The sequence below is a fragment of the Lagenorhynchus albirostris genome, chromosome 18 (assembly GCF_949774975.1).
Source record: "Lagenorhynchus albirostris chromosome 18, mLagAlb1.1, whole genome shotgun sequence".
Classification (NCBI taxonomy): Eukaryota; Metazoa; Chordata; class Mammalia; order Artiodactyla; family Delphinidae; genus Lagenorhynchus; species Lagenorhynchus albirostris.
Genome location: NC_083112.1, coordinates 17,560,399 through 17,585,486, shown reverse-complemented (window position 1 = coordinate 17,585,486; position 25,088 = coordinate 17,560,399). Strand labels below are relative to the sequence as shown.

At 32.1% G+C, this 25,088-nt stretch overlaps 1 long non-coding RNA gene across 3 annotated transcripts in view; it reads right to left on the bottom strand.

Annotated features, from left to right (window-relative positions):
* Positions 1-25,088, bottom strand: part of LOC132509036 (uncharacterized) — a 68,976-nt gene that overhangs the window by 4,169 nt on the left and 39,719 nt on the right. For 2 of the 3 annotated variants that reach the window (XR_009536860.1, XR_009536859.1), the window contains exons 2-4: positions 19,850-19,944; positions 12,468-12,533; positions 506-587 (exon numbers count right to left, since the gene is read on the bottom strand). This is a non-coding gene — a long non-coding RNA (uncharacterized LOC132509036). The remainder of the gene's footprint in view (positions 1-505; positions 588-12,467; positions 12,534-19,849; positions 19,945-25,088) is intronic. The other variant, XR_009536861.1, reaches the window with a different exon arrangement.

The window sequence follows — 25,088 nt, the reverse complement described above, 5'->3', positions numbered from 1 at the left end:
AATATATTTTCTTCAGAAGATCAGATCCTTGTATTTTTGAGGCAGCACAATATGGCCTGCACCTTTTCAAAATCCACAAACCATTATGTGCTGCTACTTTACTCCAAGGTTTTGTTTTTTTAAACACACATTAGCACCTAAAGATACAAAAAAAAATTTCTTTCAGGAAAAGAGAGGGTAAATACATTAAAAAACCCATGTTTAAAGATTCTAACATTAACATAGTATGCATAATTAGTTATTTCTTGGAAGCTTTTGAGTAACATAATAAAACTTATTCCTACATTGAAAATTTAAGGAAAAGCCTATTATGTGCGAAGCACCTTGCTATAGGTTAGGAACACAAAGTTGTATAATATGAGAAAAATAAAAGCATTTTTTTCTGTGTCAACTTAATAAGTAAATACAATTAAATATTTAATCAAACTTTTGAAATGTATTAAATATATGAAGTTATTTTTTCCTTTTATAAACAAACAGTGAATTCATAAAATTTGGTCTTTACCTTGGTAAAAGCATAATTTACAAACAGCATTTAATTCCTTGCAGTACACCATTCAAATGACATCTTCATCAAGTAGGTAAGACTTCATGTCAAGGGAAAAATAAGAAATGACATACAAGAGCTAAGTTTCAATAAACTTAAGCTAGCAAAACGCAAATATACTTTTAAAGGAAAAAAATCAGAAGTCATGTGAAATATTTTAATACTAAATACAGTAAAAATATACAGAAGGCCTAAAACAAACCAATTTTCTCTTAATTTGTTAAAAAAATCCAAATATTATTTTACCCTCAACATTTATCTATTAGAATAGTTATTGTTAGACTTGGATATCACTTTATATAGGAAGTAATTCTAAAATATGAACCTTGGAAAAATGAGTTAATTTTGTACCCAGAGATGAGAAATAAAACAGGAACCCTGTGGCTCTTGATCTTCCTAGTCTCTTCCTGTCCCCACTCTTCACCAGGTAAGGAATTTTACTCCTAAACAGTTTCCACATACTCAGATGTTGGAATGAAATTTCTTCTCTCTCTAGAAGATACCAGAAAACTACCACCACTGTAGCTCAAGCTTCGACAACCTCTTTTATCGCAGTTTTCTTACCACTAAAATGGCTATGCTAAAGCTACACTACTTCTATTAGAGAATAAGGGGATGTGCACTGAAATTTGCCCCTCCCTTCTAATATCTAATTGTTTATACAAAGCATAACTGTCCTATATCCCACATTAATTTTTTGTGAATATTTTCCCATTAAAAGTATATGTAGTTAATCTTTTCTTTTCTTTTTTTTGGCCTGCCGCTAGGCTTGTGGGACCTTAGTTCCCCAACGAGGGGTTGAACCCGGCCCTTCGGCAGTGAGAGTGTGAAGTCCTAACCACTGGACTGCCAGGAAATTCCCATGCAGCTAATTTTCTATTTGAGCAACCAGTTTCATATCTTACTCTATTATTGTCTCAAGTTTCGGCACAGTTTTTAATATGTAACCAAAATAAATGTTTGTAATGACTTGAGAAACACATATCTGTATTTATCAATTATATTAAGGAACTGTCCTTTTAGGCTACCCTCCTTGCTCGAACAGACAAAACTGTGAACAGATTTTCAAATATACATAATTTATATATGCACATTTTTCATTTAAAAATATTTTATTGAACATCTACTATGTTCCAGGTACCGTCCCAGTTGTTATGTGAGTCGGTATACTGGTGTACCAAACAGACATAATCCCTTCTCAAGAAAGAATCTAAAATCATTTAAATTATAAGACACAAAAACATAAAGCAAATAATTGTTCAAGACTGCGTATTTTTCTTTGCCCATGCAAAGCAGACATATACATTAAATGATTATTCTAAAATCAAATGGGTTATTTCAATTCGTATCTTTTTTTTTTGCAAAATCTATATGTATCTCTCTATATACATATTCGGCAGTGAAAGTGCAGTCCTAACCACTGGACTGCCAGGGAGTTCCCCTAAATCTATAAATTTTAAACTAAGCCAAGTGTGCCAAACTTGAAAGAAATAAGTGTGAATACTGCAAAATACAAATAGTTTTATAAATCTTTAAAAAAACCTTCACAGTGAATGTCTTCACTTATTATTGTTTTATTTTTAAAAATTGTGGTTAAATATACGTAATATAAATTCTACCATTTTAAAGTGCATAGTTCTGTGGTATTAAGTCCATTTACTTTGTTGTGCAACCATCGCCACCACCCATTTCCAGAACCTTTTCATCTATATCAACTGAAATTGTACCCACTAAATACTAACTGCCCACTCCCCCAATCACCTCAGCCCCTGGAAACCACAATTCTACTTTTGAATTTGCCTATTCTAGGTACTTCATGTAAATGGAATCATACAGTATTTGTCATTTTGTGTCTGACTTTTTTTACTTAGCCTAACTTTTTCGAGGTTCAACCACGTTGTTCCATATATCAGACTTCCTTCTTATGGCTGGGTAGTCATTCAATTGTGTATATTACTACATTTTATTTGTCCACTAATCTACAGACATTTGTTTTGTTTGATCTTTTGGTTATTATGATAACTGCTGCTATGAACATTTTTATAACTATCTATGTGAGTCCTGATTTCAATTCTTTTGGGTATATACCCCATTAGGCATCACTGGATCATACAGTAATTCTAATTTTTTGAGGACCTGCCATACTGTTTTCCAGTGGTTGTACAATTTTACACCTCCATCAGCAGTGTACAAAACTTCCAATTTTTCTACATCCTTGTCAAGACATATCTTTTTGATAATGGCCATCTTAATGTGAGTGAAGTACTATCTCGCTGTGGTTTTGATATTCATTTTCCTAATGATTAGTGACATTGAGCATCTTTTCTTGTATTTATTGGCCATGCGTATATCTTCTCTGGAGAAATGTCTATTCAAGTCTTTTGCTCACTTTTTAACTGAGGTTTTCTTTTTTTTTGTTACAGGAGTTCTTGATATATTCTGGATATTAATCCCTTATCGGATACATGACTTGCAAATATTTTCTAGGTTGCCTTTTCACTCTATTAGCGTCCTTTGATGCACAGAAGTTTTAAATTTTGATAAAGTCCAATTTATCTTTTGCATAGGCCTGTGCTTTTGGTGTCATATCCAAGAAATCATTGCCAAGTCCAATGTCATGAAGCTTTCCCCCTATGTTTTCTTCTAAGAGTTTGATTGTTTTAGTTCTAACATTTAGGTCTTTGATCCATTTTAATTTTTGTATATGCTGTGAGGTAAGTGTCCAACTTTTCTTTTGGATATCCAGTTTTGCCAAGACCATTCGTTGAAAAGACTGCCCTTTTCGCATTTAATTTTCTTGGCACATTTGTTGAAAATCATTTGAACATATATATGCAAGGGGCCTGGGGCACCTCATTTATTTTCTTGGGCCTCTACTTTATTCCAATTGGTCTATATGTCTGTCTTTATGGCAGTACCATACTGTTTGATTACTACAGGTTTATATTAAGTTTTGAAATCAGGAATTGTGAGAGCTTCAACATTGTTCTTCTTCTTCAAGATTGTTTTGGCTATCTGGTGTCCCTTGAGATTCCATATGAATTTTAGGATGTAATTTTTCTCTTTCTGCAAAGAATGTCATTGAGATTTTGATACAGATGGCACTGAATCTGTAGACCACTTTGGGTAGTATTTCATCTTAATACTCCCAATATATGAACATGGGATGTCTTTCCATTTACTTGTGTCTTCTTTATTTCTTTTAGCAATGTTATATAGTTGGCAGTATACAAAAGTCTTTCACCATTGTGGTTAATATTATTCCTAGGCATTTTATTCTTTTTGATGCTATTGTAAATGGAACTGTTTTCTTAATTTCCTTTTTGGGTTATTCACTGTTAATGCACAGAAATCCAACTGATTTTTTGTTTTGTTTTGTTTTGTTGTTTTTGAGGTACGCGGGCCTCTCACTGTTGTGGTCCCTCCCGTTGCAGAGCACAGGCTCCGGACGCGCAGGCTCAGCGGCCATGGCTCACGGGCCCAGCCGCTCCGCGGCATGTGGGATCTTCCCGGACCAGGGCACGAACCCGTGTCCCCTGCATCGGCAGGCGGACTCTCAACCACTGCGCCACCAGGGAAGCCCCTCCAACTGATTTTTGAATGCTGATTTTGCTTATTAGTTACAACAGGGTTTTGTGTGTGTGTGTGTGTGTGTGTGTGTAATCAAGGTTTTTCTACATGTAAGATCATGTCATCTGTGAACAGAAATAATTTTACTTTATAAATCTTTTATACCTAAAATCGGTTCACAGCTGTCTGGCAATCTTGGCCCATTCATTCATTCTTCTAGAAAAACATCAGACAGGTGTCTCTTCTCTCTTCAAACTTCCAATATCTCCCTTTCATCTTCACTTTCACTCAAAAACCAGAAGCTATGAGAAGAGAATTTCTGCCAGTTTCCACCACACCTATCTACATACATGTATCTGTCCCCATATAACTCTTTCTTTGAATTATGGATGAACAATCACTGTTCATAAGACCAATCCCTTCCCTTTTATACTAGATTTTATCCTCTCTTGCTTACTTAAGGATATTCCTGTAACACTCTCCCCTACATCTTTAATTTTTCTCTCTATTGGATCATTCCTATCAGCAAACATGTTATAATTTCTCTCATCTTAATTTCATCCCTTACAGATTATTACTTTGTGATAATATTGCAATTTTATCACTGATGTTTTAATAAACGCTCAGAGAAAATTTTTTTCCTATTTTTATTTCTATTTTTAACTGAGACAAAAATCATAGCTTTCGATATGAAACCTGATAAATTTAAAATATTAGAAAACATTTATTTCCACATGCCAGAAAAATATGGAAATTCTTTATTTAAATGTATAATAAAGTGAAAGATTCCAGTGGAGCAATTCCAGAAATAGGGAAGGTACATCTCTCTTTACCTGTGTTCAACAGCAACAATAATCTCTCGAGCTGGTAAGCTTTGATTTTTCCTTTCCATTTATAATAATCTTCTACTTTGGGGTGCCAAAATAGGTTTTATATTATGCCTTCAGGAAGGGGTTATTTTAAACTCAAAATTTCTTTAATCTATAGACAGTTTCCATTGTCACATGATATGAAAATATTTATGCTACTTTGTTGTTTACACATATCCTTTATGTGTTACTAAATTACTTTAGATTTTTCAAATACTTAATTTTACTTTTAATCTGGTATTAACACAATTTATAATAGTAATTACTTTCTTCAAGTATGCTTCAAATTATGCACATAAACCTCTAAGGAGCTGGCTATATATAGCCCCTGGGCCACAGAGTGACTATCCTTGCTCAGGACAGTGGAATACTACACAAGTGGTATGATATATAGATATTATACCTGGAGAAAATAAAATTCACAGAAGACAGATTAAAACTTGCTTTTCTTTTACTTCTGATTTTTGGATACAAATGCTTAAAAACAAGGATTTTATTAACAAGATACATTTAAAATTCAGTGTTGAGAACAGGCTTGAAATAATATTCAGATATAATCCAGAAAGCCTGTTTTATAATCCAAAAAAACCTAGTTTTTCAGTTTAAGTGAATATAAATTTGTATTGTTGCTACATTCCCTTGATTTTTTTCTGATGAAGAAATTAATGAATGATTACTTAAAAACTGTGTGAAGTGGATTTCAATCTATATAATTTACTCCAGAAAAGTCAGGAGATATATGTATGTATTTACACAACATATATATATACATATATATATATATGGTACAATATATAGAGTTATATATATGTTATCATTTTATTATTAGATATGTTATCATTTTATTAGATTTCCTAACAATAGTTTCCTTATATACAAAGTTAAACTACTTACAAGCTAAACATTTATATTGAGTTTTAAATTTTTGATGACTTTACTCCCTAGATATGAATAAATTATAAATATACCATAATGTCAGCCAAGAAATGCAATATAAAAAGTTTAATGAGAACATAAATAAATATGCTGTTTATCTTAACTTTTTTTCTTAGACACATTCTTCTTTTGCATTCAAATTATGGATACTTACCCATTGCTATTCTCTCTTTACAATTTTTATGCTGTGTCAATCATTCCTTGTATTCAGTTGGTCAGTAAAACCAACTGACCCTTTCTTTGAGATCGCAATTCATCAATTTCTTTGCCATTCTTAATGTCATACCTTAAAATCACGTCTAAGTACCTGATAACTAAAATTGCATTTCAGCTTGACTTCCCATCTTTAATCAATTAATAAACTTCCTGAAACTCATATATTCAAGAATATATCTGTGGTTTCCCAAGTGGAGTGTGTACTTCTCTGCCTAGTATCAAGGTCTATATAATCAGGACCTAACCAGTATTTTCTATTTCTCTCCAATGAAAACACTCTACAATTCAAGTTAAAAGATATCTTTTAAATGCCTTATGTGGACCTTTTTGAAATAATCAGAAATTTTAACAGGAACTAGATATTATTACAGTAAGGGATTATTATTAATTTTGTTAGTGTGTTCAAAGTATGGTGGCTATATATTTAAGGGAAAAGGGTCCCTATAAGTTAGAGAAGTACATGAACTATTTGTGAGTGGACAAAAGACTGATCAAGCCTGATGCTACTGTGGCCACCAGGTGAGTAGCAAGTGGAACAAACACAATTACTCATCATTTGAGTGTGACTATCCTCTCCCATTGAGTGATTTTTCAAGGCTCCCGCAAGAACTGAGATGCTTATAATAAATTGTTTTTCAGTTCCTTCCTCCCCTAAGCTGTATATTCCTACCCCATCTTTGAATCTTCACTAAACCTACTGCTGGAGGCTAAAATATTCACTAACGCCTTTTCCACTTATGCCTACTTTTAAGGACAATTTAAGTCTATCTTCTCTGGTGGATTCTTACTTCAACCTTTCTGAAGGTTACTAATACTGAACTGTCCATTCACAGTAAGTTTTGAATACAGACTATTATTCCCAGGATTTAGTACTGTGCTGAGCAGATAACTGGTTTCATTATTTCATACCTATCCTCCTTTCAAACTGGACTATGTGGCAATGCTTCCAATGGTATGGACCATGCCATTTCTCCACTCCTACATCTCAGTCCACTGGAAACCTCATAGTGCCTACATCCTTTAATCTCTCCTTCCAAGTTTGCTGGCTAAAACAAGAGCCACCTTCAACAAGTAGATATGGAAAGAGCCCTGATGACTAGATGCAAAACCAAAAAAAAAAAGCTATTAAAAAAATCAGAAAATAAGAAGTTCTAGACATGTCTCCTAAGCTCTTAAATCATCCTGACTGCAGTGGAATTCACTGGTCAATTTCTGCATTTTTAACTTTATCAATGAAATGAATAGTAGAAATAATTTATTGAGGCAGCAATTACATAGAGCAGTGAATTTGAAGGCAGAAGACCCAAGATGAAATCCTGGCTCTGTCCCTTAGGAATCAAGATCTTGGATAAATTACTTCAGTACACAGAGCCTCAGTTTCCTCTTTGTAAAATGGGCCTATTAACGTCTACTTCACGAAACTGCAGTTAAGACAGCACAATTTTAAACTTTTATGAGCACATATAGTAGTGAACAAGTATTCAACAAATACCTGCTGAATCTAAATTTATAGCATTTGAAGCACACCTCAAACTTAGGGTTTTGGCGGACTGTGATTCAATATAAACCAACAGTACTGATGACAAAGAGAAAGTGGAATCAGGATGCATTAATAGAAGTATCTTATTCATAAGAGACATACTGTGTTTTGTACCTCAAAACACATTGAGTATACTGGGTTCAGTTCTATATACAATATTTTAAAAGGAATACTGACAAAATGTAGCAGATCCAAAGTGAAATACCCAGGATACTAATGGTCTAGAATTCATATTGTGAGAACCAGTGGAAGGACTTGGGTATGTTTAGCTTAGAGAAAAGATACAAAAACTATTTTTAGAAGATAAATCTAGGGCCAAAAATTAAGTTGTATGCTAAACTGAAACCTGCTCTTTTACAAGAATTTTATTTTCTATGAGTTATTAATGACATAAATACAATTTATAACACTAAGGAAAAAGTCTATTTATTATGGTTCTAATTTTAATATTCTGAGGGCTAAAATAAAATGAATACAGATCAGTTTAAAAATTGACTTTTGGGCTTCCCTGGTGGCGCAGTGGTTGAGAGTCCGCCTGCCGATGCAGGGGACACGGGTTCGTGCCCCGGTCCGGGAGGATCCCACATGCCGCGGAGCGGCTAGGCCCGTGAGCCATGGCCACTGGGCCTGCGTGTCCGGAGCCTGTGCTCCGCAACGGGAGAGGCCACAACAGTGAAAGGCCCGCGTACCGCAAAAAAGAAAAAAAAAAAAAATTGACTTTTAGGAAAATTCAATGTATTTTACTAAGCTGTCTTGTTAAGGATTTGGAGGACAAACTGCCAATTTTAAGTTCTGACTATAGGGCACCAAATTCCAGAGGCATAAGAAACAGCTTGTAGAGCCAAATTAAGGAAAACAAAACTGAAAAAAATTTTAATAAACTTACTGGATATAACAGGAAGAGTGAAACTGACAGTCTAGGCAAAAAGTCAGGTATGACTGCTGACAAGTGGATACATGTTTAAGTCAATCTGCATTCAATTTATTCCTGTTTTTACAGGGAGATAATTTTGAAGACTCAAATTTCAGACAAATAGGCAAAGGGCAAGACTGCAGACAGTAGTCTGGGATGTTACCTACTGTACTTATGCTTAGAACTTGAAATCCCTATCATACCAGAGTTCATTATATTTGTATATTCATTTCCTATTTAAATCAAGGCCTGTGCTATTAAATTCTGACTTGTTTTCATTTCCTAAGAAAATATCCAAAGTAAGTTCACAAATAATAAGTTTTCTATTATCCTTCTTTGAATCACCCATCTTGAACTGAGAAGTTGTTCAGGGTGGGAAAACAGCGAATTCATTCCCTTTCTATAGTTTTGGCATTAAAATTCAAATTTTATAGCTATAATTCTTGTGAGATCAGAAACACAGCACTGCCGTAAACATTAAAGCTCAAATTTAACTCGTTCTCTTAAACATACATGTGTCAAATATATAAAATTTTGAGGACAGGAACACCTGGCATTTGATTAAGCATTGTCTACTTCTCAAAAATAGCTGTTATTTGAACAATGACTGAAAAATGGCTGTTCCATATTGTCAACTTTCTCTATGTTCACAAACTGTAAAACAATATACAGCTTTAAGAGCTTAGATATGATATGTTTACTAAATTAATATCAATTGATGATGTTATTAAGTTTGCAAATCCTTCCTTACCACCAAATGCTGACAGTACCTAGCATCCTTATAAAATTTTCTGCTTTGGATTATAACACTCTTTACTAATCCAAGTGCCAAAAAAGCAATTTGTTTTTTTCTCTTTTGGCACACGTCTTTCTCTCAGAAACATTCACATTATAAAATTATTCAAGATAATTAAAATTTCCCCATGAATGGCATAGGTAGACAGTAATTTACACCAGTAAATTTCCATCACAAATAAATTAAAAATAGGAGAAATTTCAGCTACATCTAGGGACTCATAAAAAAAGCATTACATTTTCATTGAAAACACAACAGATTTTATATCATTTGCCATATTGACTGCTTACTGCCCTACTGATTACAACATTCTGGTTTTATTTCCAGTACTTTTAGTCAATCCTACATTTACACTATTTATAATTCAAGAACTGACAATATTTTCTATAATGGTATAATTACATGCCATTGCTATTCTATGGCTAACTTGATAACTTGATTTCTAAAAACGATAACCAGTCCTATGTGAGAAATAGTTGTCATTTCTTTTCACTAGCTTATCTCTTGGACAGCAGGCAAATTTAATAAGTCTCCTGAATTACAAGGTAATTTATCTCCATCACTTTTGTTTACAGGACTACTAACATTGACAGCATTGAATAGTGAATTTTCTGCTTTATCTTTTGTGTCCTATTTACAAAGTCAATCGCTTAAAATTTTTGTTATTGTAGATTAAAGAGACAGAAGCAATGATATTAAGTGCTGACAATGAACCTAAAGATGTTATTTTATTTAGCACCAAATGATACATTAATTTATTTTAAATTCACATAACAGAAATATATAAAAATCAAAAAACATAGCTCAAAAAAGAAAAAGTAGGAAGAAGTGTGACTATTTCTAAATGTTTTATGTTAAGCAACAAAAGTTTAAGAGCTTAAAATTGAAAAACAAATTTGAAAAATATTTCATCTCTACTCAATTTGTAAAAATGAATCAAAAACACTATCATTATTTAATTTTTACACTATCAAACATATGGAACACTAATACTCCACAATTTCTGGAACATCCATATTCCACAAGTGAATAGTTAAAAAAAAATCCCTCTCTTAAAAAAACAATGGGGACTTCCCTGGTGGTCCAGTGGTAAAAGAATCCATCTTCCAATGCAGGGGGCGCAGGTTCGATCCCTGGTCGGGGAACTAAGATCCCACATGCTGTGGGGCAACTAAGCCCGTGTGCCACAACTACTGAGCTTGCGGGTCTCAACTAGAGAGCCTGTGTGCCGCAAAACTACAGAGCCCACATACTCTGGAGACTGAGTGCCACAACTAAAGAGAAAACCCGCACACCACAACTAGAGAGAAGCCCACGTGCCATAACGAAGAGCCCATGCATCGCAATGAAAGATCCCGCATGCCTCAACGAAGATCCTGTGTGCCGCAACTAAGACCCGACACAGCCAAATAAACAAACAAATAAATAAATATTTAAAAAAGAAACAATAGTGTAAAATAAACATAAAAGAGAGAAAGACGGAATACACACACAATCATGAAGAATCAATGACCACTGTCACTATGTGCCTATTCTTCTGGGTATTGTTTAATTGGAAACAACGCTATTCTAGTATCTAAGATTAAAAGTAACTCCAGGCATATTACATAGAAGAGACAAGAGTAAGCATTTCAACTATGAAATACCACAAATGACCTATTTTAAAAGATGCTGGAGAGTATCCAAGCAAGGCTGCTTGCTTAGAAATTTATAAAGGAGATGAAATGAGCTTAAGAATGTGATGTTATCTGTACTTATAAATCTGTTGGAAATTAATGATACCTATTTCTTTTTGAAAAGTGGACTGCCCTCCAGTCTACAGTAAGACCGCAATACCAACTGAAAAGATTTCTTTTTCTGAGATTTAAGTTGAAGAAAAGCTGAGCTGGCTTCCAAGGGACCAATTAAGAAAGCCAAGCCTGGATTATATAGGATTCTTTGGGGATTTGCAAATGTTTCCATTCTAGTTTTCCAGCAACAAAAATATAAAGGGAAAAAATTATAAAAAGAAGTGATCAGTGGCATTTGGTTACTATTCTTCAAACTGGCTCATTACTACAAATTTTCAATATTTAATTGATTCACACCCTAAAAACTACTTAATTGAGCTCAATGGCTGATCTATGATCATAAAGTCACTCCTTGACACATACACATTATTTAATAATAATACACATTATTACTGGGTCACTAATGCAATGGTATGAGGTAATGTAAGAGAAGCTCCTGAAGCACTAGTTTTCATTTAAACAGGGCCATCCCTCAATATCAAGAACAGAAACAGTAGCAGTTGAGTTTCTTTTATTTAGAGATGTAAATTAGCTGAAGGAATACATGGAAATGAATCTTTTTGGTAACTGATTTTAGGGTCTCAAATTTAGGGAAATAAGTATCTTGTGTATTTACCATAACCTTGTTTTTGACAGTTTTTCTAGGGGTATGATATTAATTTCAGCTAACCTATTAGAATTATTCCCTTAGCATTTACAAGTTTCTCAAAAGTAAAATGAATCAGGGTAAAAATGTTTCTTATTCTAAGAGGTGTGCACGTGTATATATAAAAGGAAGGAAAAGGGATTGCCTTCCTGTTTTTCCCACCTCTTGAAGTTTAACAGCTAAATTTTAAGCACGTCACAAAGAAGTCAGAAGTGTAATCTAGTAAAATGTAAAAACAGATAAATGAAAAAAACTATTTCTCCAGTGGAGAGGACACTTCCACTTTATAAAACCATAAAATAACTGTCAATAAACCTGAATAATGATGATAATAAAAAAGACCACTACTTATTTATAAATTCCTTTGAAGGAAAAGGGTTTAAAATTATGATTCTCAGATTTAGAGATGATACAGCCTGGCTGTAAAATCCTTTCCAAAACAGAAAACTTACCCAAGGCAATGACATTATTTTTGCTCTAAAATGGACTAAATTAACATCAAACTTCAATGTGTTGGGGGTCAGGGGAGGTTAGAAAGTTGTCATTCTAGGATGGTAGAAAAAAAATTCAGAAATAAAGCAAAATATGACACCAAACAGTAACTTTTTACAGCAATGGCAGGGGGACTGTGAGTTAATACTTACAAGGTAAGAATTGCAGGGCTAAGTAGGGGGCTTGTTTTATATGGTCTTCATTTTGTTGTTATTCACCTAGGAAAAAATAAGAGGGAAGACTTAAAAAATTTGATCACATTATATACGTTAGAAAATTTTCAACTGAGGTTGACAATCATTGTTTTTTGATCCTTATATAGCACTGAACAATCACAGATTAGAAATACCTAGCAGCAGCATTTATATATTTCAGTACAGAGTACTATCATTAATTTTTTAAATTCACTTTTCTATTACTATCACCCTCTTGAAGTTTAAAAGTCAAATATGTGAGTGTTACTAAAACTCACACTTCAATATCTAACTTGGAGCACACTGAGGCTTCTGGAAGACATCATATAATTGCAGATATTTTAAGATAAATTCAGTTTCATACCTCAACATTGACCAATCTCTTTCTCTTTGTCTCACACACATACACATGAAATCTACAAATCCATATACTGCCCAATTCCAAGAATTCTACTGTAATACAGTATAAATACAAAGCTTAGGTTGGAGCTTAAAATGCATGTAGAAATTTCTGAAAACAGTATGCTATGATCTATGGCCAAAATAAAAGAAAACACAGTCATGAAATTGCCTGAATTAAAGCGCAAACGAAAGAGTAGTGATAAAAAAAAGAGAAACTATTTCCATGGTTGTCCTTTCCTTATAAGAGTAGGGAGGATTAAAAGCCAGTATGCAAAGGAAGGAAACAGTATGGCTCATCTTCAAAAATAAAAGAATTTATTTAAAATTTAAAAATATCCTAGCAACGTAAGTTGGTTAGAATGTTTGATTTCTGTGGGCCATGACTGTAAATTGTAGTTTGTACACCAACTAACAGTTAAGCACTTACTACAAGACATAGAATAGAATAAATCCAATCCACGCCCTTAATGGAGTATTCCAAGTGTATATCTTATTGTAGAATATCTTCACCAAAAAGGACAGTACATTTTTAAAACTTATTTGAAAAATAAATATTTCAAATCCACAGAAAAAATCAAGAGAATAGTAAAATGAATCCCCACATCCTACCCCTGGCCCTCCAATGCAGCTGTATTGAATTCTAATATTCTGTCATACTTTGCTTTTATTTATTTACCTTTTTTTTTTTAAAGAAAAAAGACTACACATATAGTTGAGTTCCTTTTGTACCATACCTTGGATCCCATTCCCCTCTCTCCTAAGACATAATTACAATCCTGAATTTGGTATTTAATTCCTATGCATCTTTTTACACTATTATTACAAATTCAAGTATTTAAAACAATATATATCATTGCTTTCAAGCTTCATATAATGTTATCATACTGTATCTAATCTTTTGCAACTTTTTTTGTTTGCTGAAGACATTCATCTGTGATGATACACATAACTCTCATTTTAATAGCTGTATAATAAACATTTTTTATCACATGACTATGTCCCATATTTGCCATTCTCCTGTTACTTAACATTTATATTGCTTTCAATTTTTTGTCATTCTCCTGTTACTTAACATTTACATTGCTTTCAATTTTTTCCCATTAAAAGTAAAAATAAATAAGACTTTACTACAAATGTGTTAGTTTATCTAAAACATCTAGGAATGGAATTGCTGAGTTAAAGCCTAGGTATATCTTCAACTTTAGTAGGATGTTGCCAACATGCTCTCACAAGCAGCATATGAAAAGTTCTCCTTTCTGTATTTTCTCCAATACATATTTAGAAGTACATTTAAGATAAATAGCTACTATCTAACTGAAAATTTAAAAAATTCTTAAGTGATCAACTCCCTCTGTTTTCATCAAGTACAGGTTAAATAGAGGTATACTAAATGTTCCAAACAAATACTTAAAATTTGGTCCAAGGTACTTGAACAAAAATAAGCTCTCATAATATAGGTTTTCTTCATATGACTGAAGAAATAGCAAGACTTAATCTAGAGCTACTGTGTTAGAAATGATAAGATTCATAATTAGTTACTGAGCTTAGAGGAAAAAAAAAAGCAGAAAATGTAAATGGTTTATTAGTGTGAAGAATTCTTCCCCAATTCATTCTGGGCAGTGTTCTCACATGTGGTGCTTCTAAAAAAAAAAAACTCACTTAGTGTTTATAAAAAACACAAATTCCTAAGTCCAGCTCCAGAGATTCTGATTTAGCACATCTGGAAAAATGCTTTACTCTAGGTTATTCTGGTACAGGTGGTCCACAGATACTTTACACAGTAATTAGTAGTAAAAACAAGGTATTTTCAATATAAAGCATTATGTAACTCACTTTTTTGGTTAACAGTAGGTAACAGTAATTAATATGTTATCTGTTAAATTACATCAACATATTAATGAAAACACACTGTAGTATTAGGGGGAAAAAACCCATACCAACCAACCAACCAACAAAACACCCCATGGTTACCTTTTTAAAAGAATGCTATTGTAAATGTTGGACTTTAAGATGGGGCATTAGGCTTACACACTAAAAACACCATTTGTAGTTTTCCACCAAGAATGCTACAAATGAAATCAGAATTGTAACAGAAATCCAATATTTACTTCCCTTTAACTACAACATACTGGAATTTGGATACAAAAGAGGAGAAAAATATACAGATAGTATTTAGGTTATGCACATCTGTGCAAATTCAAATCATTAAAAATCAAAAACACTCTTTTATACTATTTGAAATTAGAGTCCTATTTCCAAAAGATTTAGAATAATCTGAACTTTCCATATACAAAGTTCAGATGTAAGACATTATTTTAATAGTGAGAAAAAGTAAAGACTTATGTACTTTCACCTGCAGCCTGCTTTGTCTTTATACACAACACCAAGTAGTACAGGGTGTTGTTCTTTTTAGTTACAGTGAAATGAACAAAAATTTGGCCTTGTTTAGACTGGGTTATAAAATAAAGATAATATGGGGCTTAGCATATGGTCCCAAAGTGAAAGAAACACTCTTATGTGGCCATAGTCAACTTTTCTTTCCTCAAGTGTACTACCTAACTTGTGTTATCAGCAACTAACTATTAATAATTTATTCTAGGCTACCAAAGCATGAAACATACCATAAATACTTTCAGAATCAAGACAGTTTTCCATTCAAACAGATGGAATTAACCGAATAAAAATTAAATGAACTAAAACCAGAGTAAATAGTAAAAAACAGTAAAAGTCTAAGAACTATAAGCATCTACTGTTCTCTTTAAGCTGCTTTGAGAATAAAATACCTTTTTGTCAAAGAATGTATTCATTATACTATATATGGATTACACTGACAGTTTGGCCTCTCTCACTTGGTCTGTAAAAGCTGGTGGGTGCAGGCTCTATTGGCCACCATTACTGCATATTGATGCTATTCTGTACAATAGCTGACAAGCAGCAGCAATCTCTCAGACCCTGCTCCCAACTGTAAAGAGCAAGAACAAGGGCTGTGGTGATACTTGTTTATTCACTGTTGCTTCCACTGAAGCAGCAAGCTGAGAAAAGCATATGCAACTAACACAGAGAGGAAAAACTGGCTCAGCTCAACCTACCTAGTAAGTCTGCTTTTCTCATTACATGATAAAATTAGTTAAGAAGGAATTTTTTCTTTAAAAAGTGGGATGGAGAGAGAAGAAAAGACAAAATTGATGTTTTGATTAGAAATGGAACCTGTAATGTATCTAAGGAAAAAAATTAATGACACATGTAATGACACTTCAGCTCCTAGTTTAGATCTAACTGCTCAATTATCAAAATTCTCAGAAGAGTTTTAACTAGGTTCAGGGTGAATTCATAAAGACTATCTTCCCCAGCCATTCTTCTGGAAAATAAGAAAGCATCTAAACTTTAATCAAGAAATGAAATTATATTATGCTTAATAAAGAGCTCCAGTCTCCCAGGTTCCACATATCTAATCACCAATATATGTTTGACATCAGACACTATTAGCAAATAAGTAAGATTTTAGCCCATAAAGTTTTTACAAAAATTCCAGCTATTAAAAAAAATTTCCACATGTAGTTAAGCTACTATGAATGTGTAATACAAAGCTAAAAACTTAGTCAGTACATATCAATTGATGACTAACAGAAATAGAAATATTTGTTCTGTCAAATTATCTTTAAACTTAAATGATTCTATTTACGGACTTATAACTTTAAATTTAAAAGAAATTCTTATTCTTTAACATTTAAGTATTTTTGATTCTGAAAAATATTTAAAAAGTCAGAAAAATCAGGAAATCTGTAAATTATTTTTTAAATGCAAGAATAGGCTGATAAACTTAAATAGCTAGTCAAGAAGGCTAGGTTTAAGATAAATAAAAGTATAAAATATAGTAATATTTACAATTCAGATAATATTTTGTTAAAAACCCCCAATCTTTAATTTTTATCAAAATTGAAAAAGTCATTTTTCTGCTTAGCAGCAGCTTAATAACAAACAACGTTAATAATAAAAATTAAAAAAAAAATCTGAGGATCACAGGATAACAAAATTACTAAATATATTTGTTTATTATGAAAGCTATCCAATAAAAAAGTTACAGCAAATATCAAAGAAAGATTTTTAAAAATTAAGACATTTACAAACAGTAATAAATTAATAAACGAATAACCAGTCAATTAATCAGTCTCAGCAACTACATTTGAATCAGGCTGCATGTTTCTCTTCCAAGTGACTCTAACCATGAAAATAGGAAAGTAAAACTAAGCCAAATCACATATGTTAATGAAATATCAAAAGTGTGGTTTGTGGTGCTGAGAACTGAAGTTCTACTTCAAAATGATATTAAATAAAAAAACTAAGTCCTGACATTAATTAAATATTGCCTTTTGAAAATGCTTATCTGACAATACAATTCTGATGCATTACGTCTTATCTGAAGAAAACTGAAACATTAAGGATCTATTTGCTAGTCAGAAAAAGAAAACATAAAATACACACATGTACAAAACTGCCTCAAATAAACATTTAAAATTTTTTCATTAAGAAATTGTATCCACTCTTTAATGAATCCTCAGTAACACCATAAAACCTCAAAGAAAATTTTTATAGCTGACAAACTGTTTAAAATATAAGTTGTCCTTATATACTAGCATTATACATCAATGACAAATATGAATAATTTCAAGTCCCCTCATACATAGATATGTTAAATTACCTCTATTCTAGTTTATCCAAATATTCTTCTCCCCCTAAGGATAACTATTTCAATAAAACTAGAACACTGACAGTATAACTGTATTTTGGGAACAATTAAGAATTTTCCTGAAAATAAACATCATTTAACCCTGAAAATGCACTTATCCAAAAATATAAATATTGCACAAATAAGATAGAAATCTATCACTGTAAAAAATATAACACAATAAATCCTTTCCCCCAAATTCTGTTATAATGAACTACATGTAAGGCTTAGTTAGATAGTCAGGTTTGTAAATTAAAAACAGTCAAAATCCTTACAAAATGTCCTTTAAGGGACAGCCAATCACATGTAGCAGTAAAAGCCCTTATTAACCTGTCTCCTAAAATAACACATACTACTAATTAGGTTAAAGTTTCTTACTCTGTAAGAACTGACCAAATAGAAGAAAACTTAATATCTACACCAACTCTTTTAGATGTTAAATTATTTACTAAGCTAAAAATTTGGAAGTTTAATAAGCTATCTATGGGACAATTTCATGATGCTAAATACTTGTGTCTAAATAATAAGTTTTGACAACTTCAGAGATCACAAATCATAAACTCTCTAAATCAGGAACAACTCTAATTTATATCTTTTCCACAATATAAATTCAAAAGCTGTCTCTCTTTCCCCATTTAACTCATTAAGGCTGTGTATAAAGATATCTGAATTGAAAGTGATAAACTGAACCTGGATTTTTCCCTCCCCCAGATACCCAGAAATTGGATTTTTCACTTTTCATCTCAATGTTCTCTAACCTAGAAAACACTGGTTAAGTTAAAGGGCAAAAACTGTATTCATTTTCATCCTATCCAAACTAAGCTGCTTTTTTATAACATTCTCAAATCAAAGTTATGAAGACTTTCTATACCTTGTATTTATCTCAAACAAGCACCTTACAGTATAATGACACCAATATCTGAACTCCACCCTTACATCAAACTGATTTCTATTAAATTTTAACGTTTTACTTAACCTTAACTGTCAACGGATTCACATTCCTGGATCACCTAATATCTAATGAAACAGAAATATCTGATTTTTAAAGTATTTTGATATGTATCTCAATGTTCAAACACATTCTTAAACACACATCTGAGAATTTACTTAAAATTTTTTTTTAACATTCTTTAAAGATAAAGGCAGTTCTATGTCCATGGTGATAAATACACTTCACTCTTAAAGACTAAGATTACACTCTTCTTATGAAAACAAACCTTTGTGATTTCCTATATCTTAAGTATATAAAGTAAATATTTTTAGGTGAAAATAAATTTAAAGAAAAAATTATATTATTTTTTAGTAAACCTCACTTTATTTAGCAAATAGTGTTTTAAAAAACATATTATGGTTAGTGTTTCATGTAATTTATACTTTACTAATCAAAACTTAACCAATACTTAGTAATACTGTTCAATGAATTTTCACTATACCAGATTACAATTTAGAAAACAGCCAAAATTTTTATCAGCTAAGTATCTGAAAACTTCAACTAAAACTATAAATTTTATTTCAAAGCAAATAAACATGCTGGAAAAGTGGTTCTGTGATAAAGTATTTTGGAGGTAAAGACCAAAGTCACTGGAAGTTCTGGAATTCTACAGTTTATTTTTAAAGAGTTTGCAACTTTTGATATGAACAATTTAAATATTTTACTCAGAGTACCTATGAGTAAGATGCTAGCTTCTGCTTAAGAAAGTGGGTTTTTCAGTTTCAACCAAATTGCCACTTCTGGTTAGGACAGTCCTTGGAATACTTTAAATTCTCTTAAAATATTCTCATTAATCTTATCTGATTTTGTAGGGTCTATCTACCACTATACCTGTCAAAGAGCGAAACACCAAATTCCTTTTGATTTAAACCTTCCATTTTATAATATGAAAAATCCACTATTTAAGACTTTTACATATAACACTGTAATAACAACCTTAAGAAAAAAAAAAGAAAGATCATTATATATACACTTATTTTTAGAATAAATAAATTCATTTGGAGTTGGACCTAATACAAGATGATAAGAACATCAATTATATGGAAAAAACCTGAAGTTTTAATAAATCAAGAGAACTCAACTGTGGCCACTTCACTGGATGATTTGTCTATTAGTAAATATTGATTTTAGCTCACCAAAATGTTCTGGCTTTACCAATTGTCTAGCTCAATTATATTGCTAAGATATAAAATTGTATGCTTTTAAAATTCATTAGTATACCTTAACCTCCTATCATGTTCCAATGCATTATGTGAATGTTCAATCAAAGAAGTTAGGTTGTTCTCCAGAATTGGCTCTCTCCTAAAGGTCAAAACCTGCAATAAAAATGTCATGTATTATAGCATGAAGACACTCAACAGATTTCCGCCTCCTGCAGTTTCACAGTGGATCCCTGAACACAGAAGTAAGATCTTCAAAACGACCCCAATCTTGCCTATATTCAAAGAAACCCTAACTTGAAAATAATGTTTTAAAAATAGAAATATCTTGATTAGAAACACCTGTGATATGCTTTATCATCTGAAGCCTCTTCAAACAAATCAGATTAATATGTTTCTGCTTTCATTTCTCTTTAGAGCATTCATTTTGAAGGCAGTGTAGATGAGTGTGTGTGTTTATGTAAGTAGTTATAAGAGGACTGGTAAAGGGGACTCCATAAAGAAAACAGAAATATAGTTTGTGAAGGGGACTCCATAAAGAAAACAGAAATATAGTTTGTGCCTCTAAAACTCATAAAATCCACAGTTTAAGAAGTTACTCAAAGTGATAGAGACAAATTTTTAAATACCTTTCTCCCCAAATTATCGTATGTTTTAATGGTGACAGAAATTACCATCATTTTCAACTTCAGTCTTTTCCCAAGCCTGAGTGAATAATAATACTGATATTTCCAAACGTTTTAAGACATTACAGTCTAACAGAACAAAACTTAGAAATTACTTTTAAAACAAATTAAAATATTTGTAAGTAATAAATGGATGAGTATCGGGCCACTGGCTTTTTTAATGTGTCCAAGTAGAGGTGGTGTAACTAAATGTATGTAAGGGTGTTTTCATTTGTTTCACCTGAATCTTAATAATTTAGTGGCAATCAACTATACAAAAATATTAAATTGTTAAATTACCACAGGTTTATAATGTACTATATGTGAACCACAATGCTCTGAGCTTTCCATTTTTATTTAAAATAAAATAACCCTTTATTCCTCTGCAGCCAAATATCTGATTGTTTAATAACAAAAAACACACATATATAACTCACAAACACTAACCCTGAAACCATGACATTTAAAAAATTAGAATAATTGTACATAGTCTTCCTCAAAAGATATAGACAGTTTTCTATATGTGAGCATACAGTAAAGGAAGATATCTTAATTTTAAAAAATCACAGGATAATAGAAGAAACCAGTATGTACTCCATTGCAAGTGCTGTTTTTAAATAGTAGGGAAACAAAAAATACTAGATAATAAAGAACAAAAGAGGTTCAGATAGAAGACAAATATTAAATCAAATGTGTATGATAAAAAAGATGTTAAGAAAACCTTGAAATATTAAAATTCAAATCTCAAATCTATTACAAAATACAGCTTTTTACACTCAGAACCCACGACAAGTCTTTCCAGTGCAAAGATTCTTCAGTGAAATATGACAGGATCAAACAAAAGTATATTTAACTTCTCATAATTTGATAAAAAATATTAAGAATATAATTCATATATATATTTAATACTTTTATATATTTCCAATACTTTAAACTTGTCTTTCTAAAAGAAAGATCCTTTAAAGTATCTTTAAGACAGGCAAAGGAAAAAAAAAAGGCAAGAGAAAATCATTTCCCTACCAGAAAGCAATATTTCTAGGAAGGCTCTACAGTCATTTGTTCATGCAAATAATCAGAAAAACATATAAACACATATTAGTAATGTGACATTCTACAACTGATGTTACTCCTATAATATTAAGACAATCGAGACTTTAAAGTTCTACTACTGTCACTTGTAAAAATTAAATGCAAAAGTGGCTTAATCTCATTTTCGACACTTATTTCAAAGAAAGTGGTAGTTTATTACTGATTTCCTTAAGAGATTTGGAGCTACCAAATTTCAGCAAGTCATAGTTTGAATTCTAATTACATGCCAAAATTAGTTGCCTGGCACACAATGTTTCTAAGTTTTCTGAATTAAAACAAAACAAAACAAAACAACATGTAGAGTAATACTCTGACAATTCTTTCTAAGATGTGTTTTCTAGTTATAATCAGACCAGTAATCTGTTTCTTCTAAAAAAGGGTTAAAAAGAAATCAGTGAAGATTATTAAGCTTCATTAAACAAAAGGAAAAAAAGACAAGAGCCAATTTTAGCCCAGTAATATTTTAAAATGAGAGACAAATTTTTATAGAATAAAATTTCAAAATCGTGTGTAAATTTATACTCTGATGTTTTTAATTGGAGAAAGCTTATGTATCCTGTAGAAGAAATCTCTAATACAGTCGCTGGGCATTTTTTTTTTCTTTTTGTAAACCAAATCAACCGACTAATATTTCTGGATTGAAGTTATTTAGTGACATTCTGAACAGTTACTACATACTAATAAGTAAGCAGAGATAAAAATATATGTCTCCACAAAACAAAAAATAAACAAAAATGTAGCACACAAAGCATGATGAAACAAGGGATCCAGAATATGAAAGGTATTGAAATTTTCATCCTTAACTCTAGATAAACATGAAAAGTGATTATTAATCTGATTAGGAAAAAAGCAGTGTTACATACAAACACCTGAGGCTACATTTTGTAAATGTACAACTAAGACAACTTAACAGCATTAAAACAAAGTCTAAAACCGCACTTTTATAAAAGAGTATGAAGGGCAAACAAATGAAAATCAATGCTATCAGGAAGACTGATACCTTACCTTCTCTAGTTCCCTCTCCCCCACAAAATGTAAACATAGCTTTGAAAAGAGCTGAGCTACGGTAGCAACACCTTTCTCCACCATTGTTTTCCTGTGGTAATACAAGACTTTTCTAGCCCTTACAATAGAAATTAAATTATCCATTTCTGCAGAGAAATATGGATAATATACATAATATAATAATATACATCTGCTGGAACTCATACCTACACGCCCACAAGTCTAAAACCAAAATCTTCCTCTTATCTAGCACCACATAAAAGGGAAAATATTTTGAACGCTTGTGGATTTTATTTAGGTGCTAGTGTGTTCTCAAGCTTTAGTGTAGTATTTTAAATAAAGGAACCCCTTCACTTCTTTTCAAAATGGCTTATTAAACAAAACAGTCCTTCACCTATCACCTCCCAAAACAAACGAAAAAAACCCATAAACCAAAACACTAAAAAAGTATGGTTAAATTTAACCAGCCTGGTGGAATTTAAAGCCTTTCCCCATCCTACCCTCAAAACTCTCCAAGTCACATAATAATTTGAATGAAAATTAAAACACAAAAACCAAAACAGTGAAAAAGCAAAACCCACCGGTTCTGGTATCTTAGGTAAAATTACATTTAAAATAGAAATAGGGTCTTCTACAGTTTCATTAAAGCAAATTTTATAGAGAGGATAATTAGCATCTCTTATGAAATTTTCATGAGATGACTCAAAATAAACAGCTTTGAAAAAAAGCAATGAACATAGGTTGTGTCATTCCAATTCTTGTTTTGAAGGCAATACAAAATAGTATGACTTATAAACTCAGCTATTCCCCTTATTAATATAAATTATATTTATAGCTCTACAGAGATTTATAAAAGTCGTAGGATCTTTTCATTTGAATATTTTCTCACAATGCACATCTGACCTAATGTGAGAATAAACTCTAAGTTTCAAAATTTCAATTACTATTAATAAAAGGATATAAATTTCTATTAAAAAACCTTTAAAAAACCATCTATAGCTATCTTGTTTATCAGTGAGTTTACCGATGTTCTTTGAAAACCACACCCGCCTTTTATCAAGATGCAACTAAACGGAATGACAAGCTTGGTAATAAAAAGAAATATATTGACGGTTGTCTCAAGCAACATTAAACAACTGAAAACTAACCAAATAAAACACAACACACCCACACTGTTCTATGCAATATATTTCTTCATAATGAATTTATAAATGAAATCATACACACGCACCTGTGCTACTTACCTGTTGTATTGTCTAAATTAAGCAACATAAATTTATTGCAAATAAGGTTTTAAGCCCATTGCAATGGCTGAAATAGCAAAACCTATATATTTTAAATTATATGTGAAAAGTTTAAGAAATGTATCCAATTTTTGTGGAAAATGTGGAATGTGCTCATTCTTAACATTAAGAAAATTGAAGTTCTTTTCATGGAAATAAAAGAAACAATTCTCCCATAATCTGCATCTAACAAATACATGTAGGTTAAGATGAAAAAATTCTGTCAGAGGAATAAAAAAATCCTAAACTCAGTTTTTAACCAATAGAGAACAGGGGCAAATATAAAAGTCTTGTAATTTCAGCCAGCAGAATTACAATTTTGCGAAAATCGTCTTCTCTAGGATTTTCTTTTAATATACATTTCAAAATCACTCGAAAATCCTTTATGGAAGAAAAAATACTAAACACCAGCTTTTTTTTTTTTAAACTCCCCGTCTTAATGTTTCATAACGTGGTTTTCTAAATGTATAATTTTTTGGAAAGCCGAGAATTATAATCTAGTGTTCAACATTCAAACCCCCCAGTCCCGCTTCCTTCCAGCCAATCAGGGGTAACAAGTTCGGTGTTTTGGGAGCTCCGTTAGACACAATTTGAAAAACATCACTTTGCGCTCTCCTACTCTCTTCGGGGAAAGATTCTAAGTGAGGGCGGGTGCCCCAATCTTTACAGAAATAAGAAATCAATCAATCGTTACATCAATTCCAGAGGGAAAAACTTTAGGCAGGCGGTCCTAAAAAGTCTGTGACTGAAAGCCTTATCCCTCTTTTCGAACAACTGAATAGCTGCTGCAAAAATCATCTCCTGCATATTCGCAACTCAGAGTCGCGCGCCCCATACGCAATACATCACACCAGCAAAGGGTTAATCTAGGGTGCCTTCAGCGCAGAAAGGGATTCATGATCCGGTACATCTTTAATGAGGAATTTTACAAAAGCCATTATCTAACTATAAAGTATTACTTAAAGTTAAAGGCGTCACTGGCTCAAATCATTCAAGAGTTGTCGAGTAAAAACTGGTAGAAACTACGAGAAAAAAAAAATCACTAAAGGGAAAGACAAATACCCCTTTCCCCTCCGCGTCAAAGCCAAGAGAGCTCCCAAGAAAAGGTGGGGATTGCAAAATTACCGTTAAGTTCTTCGGGTAAAGACTTTTCGGGAGGAAAACATTAATACAGTTTCAAAGATTGCCTTTTTCCTTGCGACACGTTTCAAAGACTGGAGAAAGAAAAAGTCTTCTCAGAAAAGTGCGACTCTGAGAA